The sequence below is a fragment of the Carcharhinus amblyrhynchos genome, chromosome 22 (genome assembly GCF_965287045.1).
Source record: "Carcharhinus amblyrhynchos chromosome 22, sCarAmb.v2.hapA, whole genome shotgun sequence".
NCBI classification, from domain to species: domain Eukaryota; kingdom Metazoa; phylum Chordata; class Chondrichthyes; order Carcharhiniformes; family Carcharhinidae; genus Carcharhinus; species Carcharhinus amblyrhynchos.
The window spans coordinates 13253763-13263181 of record NC_137345.1 but is presented as its reverse complement, the minus strand read 5'-3'; positions in this window follow the sequence as shown (position 1 = coordinate 13263181).

Here is a 9419-nt window from a genome sequence, read left to right as displayed (position 1 = left end):
CATACTCCCATGTTCAGAGCCATCCTAGACTGTGTTATATAGCATGTTGTCTTTCCGTGTAGCAGTTTAATCGTTTTTTATCTGCTTGTGGAAAAGATAATTGATGGGGTTCACCCATTACTGCCCGAGGTTGAGATAATGCCATAAACAACAAGAGCAAACCTTGAAGTGACTTTCTAACTATGTCAATCTGGAGAGGTGTTGGTGTTCTGAAGTCCTTTCAAAAGCATTATATTTACTGTGTGTCTAATCGAAAGATTTGCAGATTTTTTTTTGCGCTGAGGATTGCTGGAGCAGAATAGTTGGATTTATAAAGTGATATTGTCTTTCACGTGGCCTGCTGAGCAGTAATGGTCGGATGTATTTAACTGAACAAATAAGACTGGCTGAATAACTGGTCTGTGGGGGGAAAAAAAACCCTGCAAGGATGCTGGAAGTTTGGTCCTAAAAATAGAATGCTGAAAATGTTCAGATTGTTTAGAATATGTGGAGCAAACCGTTCCGAATGAAAGGTGCGCATCTGAAATTTTAAACTGGTCCATGGTGGTTCAGTATCATTTTTTTGCCCCCTTTCAGCTTTCACTCCTGTTCTCATGAATTGTATTATATTCTTATATATTTTTGGGCTCCAGAAGAATATTTCCAACCCTCCAGTAACATAGTGACATTCTTCAGTGCAGGGATAAATTAGGTCAGCAAACTGTAACTAGTGATCCACAGGGGTCAGTGCTGGATCATCAACTATTTACAAGGTATATTAATGACTTGGATGAAGGGAGCAAATGTGTGGAAGCTAAATTTGCCGATGACACTGAAGTACAGTGCAGAAGGAAGCCATTTGGCCCATTGTGTCTACACCGCACCCTCCCTTGCCAAAAGAGCACTCTGCCTATGCCCACTCCTCTGTTCTATCCCCGTAACCCCATGCGTTCATCATGGCTGATCAGGGCGGTGGTTAGCACTGCTGCCTCATAGCACCATGGACCTGGGTTCGATTCTTGGCTTGGATCACTGTCTGGGTGGAATTTACATGTTCTCCCCATGTCTGCGGGTGTTTCTTCCGGCTGCACACACACTGACCCAAGCCAGGAATCGAACGCAGGTCCCTGGCATTATGAAGCAACAGTGCTAACCATGCAGCCCATTGCAAGGGAATGGAATGCAAAACTACAAAAGTTTTACTGTAACAGTACAGAACCATGTTAAGACCACATCTGGAGTACAGTTTTGGTTCTCTTACTTGATTTTTTAATTTGATTTATTATTGTCACATTAGTATACAGTGAAAAGTATTGTTTCTTGCTCACTATACAGACAAAGCATACCACTCAGAGGATGCAGAATGTGGTACTACAGTCACAGCTAGCGTAGAAATAATATAATTGCATTAGAAGCAGTTCAGAAAAAGTTCACGTGACTTATTCCTGGGATGAAGGGCTTATTTTACAAAGAAAGGTGGAACAGGTTGGGTGGGTTAGGTTGATTGGCCAAGTTAAATTGGCCCTTAGTTTCGGAGGATTAGGAGAAGAAATATGTGGGATTAGGGGATAGGACCTAGGTGGGATTGTTGTCAGTGCAGGCTCGATGGGCCAAATTGCCGCCTTCTGCACTGTAGGATTCTATGATTCTATACCCACTGAAGTTTAGGAGAATGAGATGTGAAGGCATGTAAGATCCTGAATGGACAAATTAGGATAGAAACCAGGAGGACGTTTCCACTTTGGCAGTGACTAGAACTAGGGGATTTCTGCTCCTAAGTCCTTAGAAACATAGACACCTACAGGAGACCATTCAGCCCATCAAGTCTTCACTGACCACAATCCCACCCAGGCTCTATCCCCATAACCGCATGTATTTACACTAGCTAGTCCCCCTGACACTAAGGGGCAATTTTGCATGGCCAGTTACCTAACCTGCACATCTTTGGGCTGTGGGAGGAAACCGGAGCACCCAGAGGAAACTCATGTAGACACGGGGAGAAGTCAAAACTCCAAACTGACTGTCCTATGTCAAAAGACAACCTAGATGGAATGTTGTCATGGATATTCGGCAGTGGAGGGCATCACCCCTAAGCTGCACAGATAATCTGCATTTTCTATTTCATCTTTTATTGTACAAGGTCCCAAGATGATTCACGAGCACAACAAGACAACAATGGCACCTTACCAACAAATAGAGGAGGTTATTGGAAATAGGCTATCCCCTCGTCCGGTGTCACACACCATGTATTTTCCAGCACGGATTACCAGATAGTAATCAAGACTGGGATAATTTATGTTTGCCCCTTTCTCCCTGGTGGAAAACTGCTAAGAATGATTATGATGTTCCATTCACTGCCCAGGCTGCGAATAGCTGACTCGGATTGACTGGGGAAAGGACTCGATTAAACCTCAATTTCCCATCATCTCAGGATCTCTGTTCACAATCCAAGTATTCTATCTATATACATTGCTTACTGCTCAACTGATGCATTACAAGAATGAATATCTGAATAACGTTTTAGAACAAGGACTAATAAAAGTGGCTCGTTCAATTTGTTTCTTCATCAACAGTAAAAGATTGCACTCTGTGGAATTAGAGATACGTGATACTCTATTTTACTCACTCTGAATTTTAGTATTGCTGTCGTGAATGAACAGATGGGGTGGAATTCTCCCAAAAAAAATTTGAAGTGCTAAATTCACGTAAAAACTGGAGTAAATCCTGCTGCTTTTTTCAGCGGGACTTTCAAATGTTAAAATTCCAGAGATGTGCAGAGGATGTGGCGCCCAGAAGAAAGCCCACTACATCGCCTCCAATTATGTCTCCCAGCGTAGGTTTCTCTAGCTTTCGAACCATTATGACACTTAGTTTTTTTGGGGGGAGAATTTTCACCCATTAACTCCATTTCCCACTCCATAGATGCAGCCAGATCTGAGTTTTTCCAGTGTTTTCTGTTCTTACTGCAGATTTCCAGCATCCACAGTATTTTGCCTTTAATTTATTTGCAATATCTGGTATACAATCATACAGCACAGGCTATTCACGCGTGTTGCACCTTTACTGAGTAACTAACGAATTAAAACAATGGCAATCTGTTTTTTGCTGCTAATGATGTTGACAACCACCAATAGAAACCAGTAGAACCACCTCCTGCTACCATTAGGTGGTAGCAAGCTAAGTCTCTGCTTTTTCTGCAATAAGTGCCTTGTGCAGCTGACAAGACAGCCTGTGGAGTTACCAGCTGTAAAAATATCTTTAATCTTACGCCAGGTTCTTGAGAATCACTCCAAAAATCAGTGACTGATGAGTGGAGAAAATTAGTTTTAACAATATGTTAAAAATTGCTGCTTCTGTGGTCAGTTCACAATTGTAATGTCAGTGGATTCCTCACAGTTTGGTTTTCAAATAACACAGGTTGACATATTTAAAACCTGATTTATTTCACTTTAATCTGGTAATTTCTTTAAATTATTGCCAATTGTCACATTATTTCCCATTTTCTTGTTCTAAGACTGACAGATCTGTCAACAGAGGGGAGTAAGTCGGGCTGAACATGTGGAAGTATTTATTTTTACAAGTTACATACATCAAAGTGGATCATATTTTTCAGATGAGATTTGCATTGCACACGTTTATTTTCCTATTACACCTGCCGGGCCAAGTATGTTTTGAAGCTCTTTCTAAATGCCATAAAGTCTTTAAAGCTCTTGACTGCACTGTAGCCACTACAGAAAGCAACTTTATTGTTGTGTGGAGTTTATGACCACAAACACTGCAAAGTCTATTCTGCCAGTGGCTTCATTGGTAAATGTGCAGCCTGTTAGTTGAGTGTACAGACCTGGAAAAGAATCAATTGCCAAATCATGTTGCAACTGCTGCTCTTAGTTGTGTGGTAGTCATGATCAAAATTAGCATCAGTACATAGAGTCATACATGATGCCTGCGTTGGACTGGGGTGGGCACAGTAAAAAATCTCACAACAGGTTAAAATCCAACAGGTTTATTTGTAGCACAGGCTTTCGGAGCACTGCTCCTTCATCACCTGGTGAAGGGGCAGAGCTCCAAAAGCTCAATGCTACCAAATAAATCTGTTGGAATTTAACCTGGTGTTATGAGACTACCAGAGTTATAGAGTCATAGAGGTTTACAGCACAGAAACAAGCCCTTTGGCCCAACTTGTCCATGCTTTTTTTAAACCCTGAAGCTCATTCCAATTGCCTTCATTTGGCCCATATCGTTCTAAGATGGGTATCTTAACCATGTAACTGCTTTTTAAAAGACAAAATTGTATCCGCGTCTACTACTACCTCTGGCAGCTTGTTCCAGACACTGACCACCCTCTGTGTGAAAAGATTGCCCCTCTGGACACTTTTGTATCTCTTCTCTTCCACCGAGGCCAGAATTGAACCCGGGTCCCTGCTACTTTGAGACAGCAGTACTAGCCACTGTGCCACCCTCAGTACTCTATTATCTTGTTGCTATCTTTGAGACTTGTGCACAATTGTTTTCTACCTTCAACCATGAAGCAGTGACTCTGATTGTACGTCAAAGATAACTAACATTCCCAGGATGTAAAATGTACTACACTGTAACCTCACCAGACCAGAATGTTTGGAATCAAGTCATTTCTGGATTCTGGAATTTTCTGCGTTGCCACAAACGTATGAACTGGAAAACTTCACCGATTATAAATACCTAAAGCATAAAACAATGATAAAACATGATGAAGCTGCGATAAAATTTGATTTACTTGCTCCCAGGGTGCTGAAATAAAACAACGCTGTGAGTTGCTCGGGTCTGCTCATCAGCTTTCTGGACAACATATTTCTGAACAATAGATTTCTAAACTGGAGAGATTTCAGTGTATTATGAAAATGATTTTTGGTTCTTTAGCATAGATCATAGAATTCATTCAGCCATTGGATCAGCACCGACCACAATCCCACCCAGGCCCTATCCCCATACATTTACCCTAGCTAGTCCTCCTGACATTAAGTGACAATTTGTCACGGCCAATCCACCTAACCCACACATTTTTGGACTGTGAGAGGAAAAATCAGAGCACGCAGAGGAAATCCACGCAGAGGAAATCCACGCAGAGACAGGGAGAATGTGCAAACTCCACACAGACAGTGACCCAAACCAGGAATCAAACCTGGGTACCTGGCACTGCGAGGCAGCAGTGCTAACCACTGTGTTATCGTGTCGCCCCACTGAAGTAAGAAGTTCAACACAAGCTTTTAAACAGAGATGACATTTTCCCTGTTTTCTCTGGAGCTGTGTTTATTAGCTAGCGCAAAAGAAAGCTGGTTGTTTGTCCCCTATATCCCATCCCCAAAATATGAAAAGGACGTTCAGCAGCATAGAGGTGAGGAGAAATTTCTTCAGCCAGAGGGTGGTGAATTTGTGGAATTCTTTACCACAGAAAGTATTTGAGATCAAAACATGTGACTTCAGGAAGAAATTAGATGTAGCTTTTGGGGCTAAAGGGATTAAGAAACATGGGGGGAAAGGCGGGATCAGAGTATTGGATTTGATGATCAGCCATCATCAAAATGAATGGTGGAGCATCTTGAAGGGCTGAATGGCCTACTCCTGCTTCTATTTTCTATGTTTGTGTGACTGGAATGTGTACTGGATATACGTGATAGTATTTCATTTTTATAAACTTCCTGTGCATTATGATTCTGAATTTTTATTAATTTTGCCCCTCTTCATAAGGGGCCACTTTTTTTGTTGGGTGACAGTGCGGCAAATCTGCCTCCTTATGATTTTATTGCAAAATGGCATTTTATTATGGATTAAAAGGTGCTAACCATATTTGGTCGTCATCTTGAAGGTTTTGTAATCTCCAACTACCTGACCCAGTCAAGCAACATTTTTCCCCTGTTTCCTTCTGTAAATCAACCAGAGGTGGCACAAGGAAAAACAAAATGCAATGATTTCTGGTGATCCAGAACGCAATCTATGATTCTGGATGATCCTGAACGCATTGTATGAAAAGGAGGTAGAAATAGAATGGAGAAATATTTGAAGATGAAAATCGTGTGGCAAAGAAAGACTTGCATTTACATGTTGCTTTTCATGACTACCAGAGATGTCTCAAAAGCAATTTACAGCTAACAAAATACTGTACTTTTTGAAATGTGACCACAAACAGCAAGATGGGTAATGAGCAGATTTTATGGTGTTGATTGAAGTATAAGTTGTGGCCAGGACACCAGTGATAAGCCCTCTGCACTTTGGAATAGTGCTGTGCTGGATTGATCCTGACTCAAAATATTGACTCTCTCCTCTCTCTGATGCTGCCAGACCTGTTGAGCTTCTCCAGCATTTTCCGTTTTTGTTTTAGACTTTTGCATCTGCAGTATTTTGCCTTGAACTCTCAATCTACCCTTATCAATTCCCTTTGGTATCCTGAAGACGGTGATCAAATCACTGCTTAACCTGAAAAGCTCAACATTTTAGATTATGCGCTCCTCCGCCTGGGTGCCAGACTCCCAACCAGTTTCCCATGATATCTAGAAAACTGATTCAAATCACCACTTATGCTTATGCTCCCCCCTTCTATACAGTCGATTGCCCGATTGTAGGGCGGCACGATAGCACAGTGGTTAGCACTGCTGCTTCACAGCTCTAGGGTCCTGGCTTCAATTCCCAGCTCAGGTCACTGTCTGTGTAGAGTTTGCACATTCTCCTCGTGTCTGCGTGGGTTTCCTCTGGGTGCTCCGGTTTCCTCCCACAGTCCAAAGATGTGCAGGTTTGGTTGATTGGCCACGCTAAGAAATTGCCCCTTAGTATCCAGGGATGTGTAGGTTAGAGGGATTAGTGGGTATAATATGTAGGGATATGGGGGTAGGGCCTGGGTGGGATTGTGTTCGGTGCAGACTTGATGGGCCAAAGGGCCTCTTTCTGCACTGTAGGGTTCTATGATTGCCCCATCTATAAGGTTGGCATAGCAATTTTTTTTTTGTTTTTATTCCAATTCAATCAAATCAAGTCCAATTCAGAGTCTGAACAAGTTGAGACATTCCCGATCCAAGCTGACAAGACAGGGCTTTCACCTCCTGTCTTGGGCTTGATCTCCATGGTCCAAGCTGATTGGAGTAGGCATAGCTCCTCCTCCAAGGCTTGATCTTATTTGCATCTTAGCCAAAAGGCCGAGATGCTGCTTTTAAAAATTGCTTCAAATGAAGCTAAAATGTAACCTAATGACTTCAACCAAGCACAGCATGTCGATATCACACCCGATCCCAGCCAAAATGCCGAGAAGGCTGGCATAACAAAAGAAAATCCAAAAGAGAGAAAGACTTGCATTTATATACACTTTTTAAGGACAACCGGATGGCTCCAAACATTTTCCAGACAATGAAGTGTAGTCGCTGTTGTAAGAAATACAGGGATTCAATACAGTATGCACACAGCAAGCTCCCACAATCAGCAATGTGGCAATGACCAGATAATCTGATTTTGTGATGTCGATTGTGGTATTATAATCAGCCAGGACAACTACTCTTCTTTAAAATAGCATCATGGAGTTTTTACCTCCATCTGAGCAGGCAGATGGGTTTACACACAAGAAATGGCAACAGGAGTGGGCCACTTGGCCCCTTGAGCTTGCTCCATGATTCAACAATAAAAGTTACAGCATGAAGGAGACCATTCAGCCTGTTATGTCTGTGTTAGCTCTCCAAAGGAGTAATTCAGCTAGTCCACTCACCTACCTTTTCCTGGTAGCACTGCAATTTTTTCCATTTGGGATAATGATTTAATTCCTTTTGCAAAGTCTCAATTGACCCTCCCTCCACACTACACCCTTGAGCAGTGTATTCCAGAATTTAATAACTTGTTATTGTGACTTCTTTTTCCAGTTCATCACCTTTCTTCATCCTTCCACCAATGGAAACAATTCCTTCATGTGTAGATCCAGTGACATTGAATCTCTCCATCAAATCTCCTCTCAACCTACTCCAGGAGAAAACAGTCTCGACTTCTCCAATCTATCCATGTAACGGAAGTTCCTCATCCCTGGAATCATTCTTTTGAATCGTTTCTGAACCCTCTCTAACGCCTTCACATCCTTCCTAAAGTGTAGCTCCCAGAACAGGAAGGAATGCTCTAGCTGGGTCCAAAACAGTATAACTTCCTTGCTAAATATCACATTAACCCAACCATCCACACCTCACTAAGGGACAAGAAGGGGATAAGATCACGTTGATCTGATTACGCCTCAACTTCACAGAAACAATAATTTTTTTTCAACGTCAACAAAACGAAGGAGATTGTCATCGACTTCAGGAAGCGTAAAGGAGAAGATGCCCCTGTCTACGCCAATGAGGACAAAGTAGAAAAGGTTGAGAGCTTCAAGTTTTTAGGTGTCCAGATCACCAACAACCTGTCCTGGTCCCCCATGCCGACACTATAGTTAAGAAAGCTCACCGATGCCTCTACTTTCTCAGAAGACTAAGGAAGTTTGGCATGTCCGCTACGATTCTAACCAACTTTTACAGATGCACCGCAGAAAGCATCCTTCCAGATTATATCACAACTTGGTATGGCTTCTGCTCTGCCCAAGACTGCAAGGAACTACAAAGGGTCATGAATATAGACCAATCCGTAAAACAAGCCAGCCTCCCATCCATTGACTCTGTCTACACTTCCCGCTGCCTCGGCAAAGTAGCCAGCATAATTAAGGACCCCACACAACCCAAGCATTCTTTCTTCTACCTTCTTCCTTTGGGAAAAAGATACAAAATTCTGAGGTCACGTATCAACCGACTCAAAGAACAGCTTCTTCCCTGCTGCTGTCAGACTTTTGAATGGACTTACCTTGCATTAAGTTGATCTTTCTCTACGCCCTAGCTATGATTGTAACACTACATTCTGCATTCTACCGTTTCCTGCTCTATGAACAGTATGCTTTGGCTATATAACACGCAAGAAACAAAACTTTTCACCGTATACCAATACATGTGACAATAATAAATCAAATCAAGGTTTCCTTTCTGCCAACCTTCACCAGTTCTGCACTCCCTGTCCCATAACCCTTGATGCCCTTGTCTATTAAAATCAAACATTTAAGCTCTTGTGGGAGAGAGCACCCATTGTTAGCATTTCAGCACAGGCTTGGCACTGCAAGACGGTGTTGAATCTTGATTTTTGTTTGATAGGTAGGGTGCTCAAAGCTTGGCACAGGAATGGCACCTGAATGTGCCCATGGTGGGCATAGCATGGAGTGTGGTGGGAGGTGGGTTTGGTTTGATGGGGGGGGGGGTTTAACTTCTAGGAAAGGTACTTGAACATGGTGCATGGCACTGAGTGAGTGGGTGAGAGGAGTCTGAGGATGTCAAGCCGGGAAAACGGGCTTGAATATGGTGTGCTGTACCAGTGGAGGGTTGGGGGGGTGGCCAAGGTTGGGGGTCAAGTCCTGGAGAAAG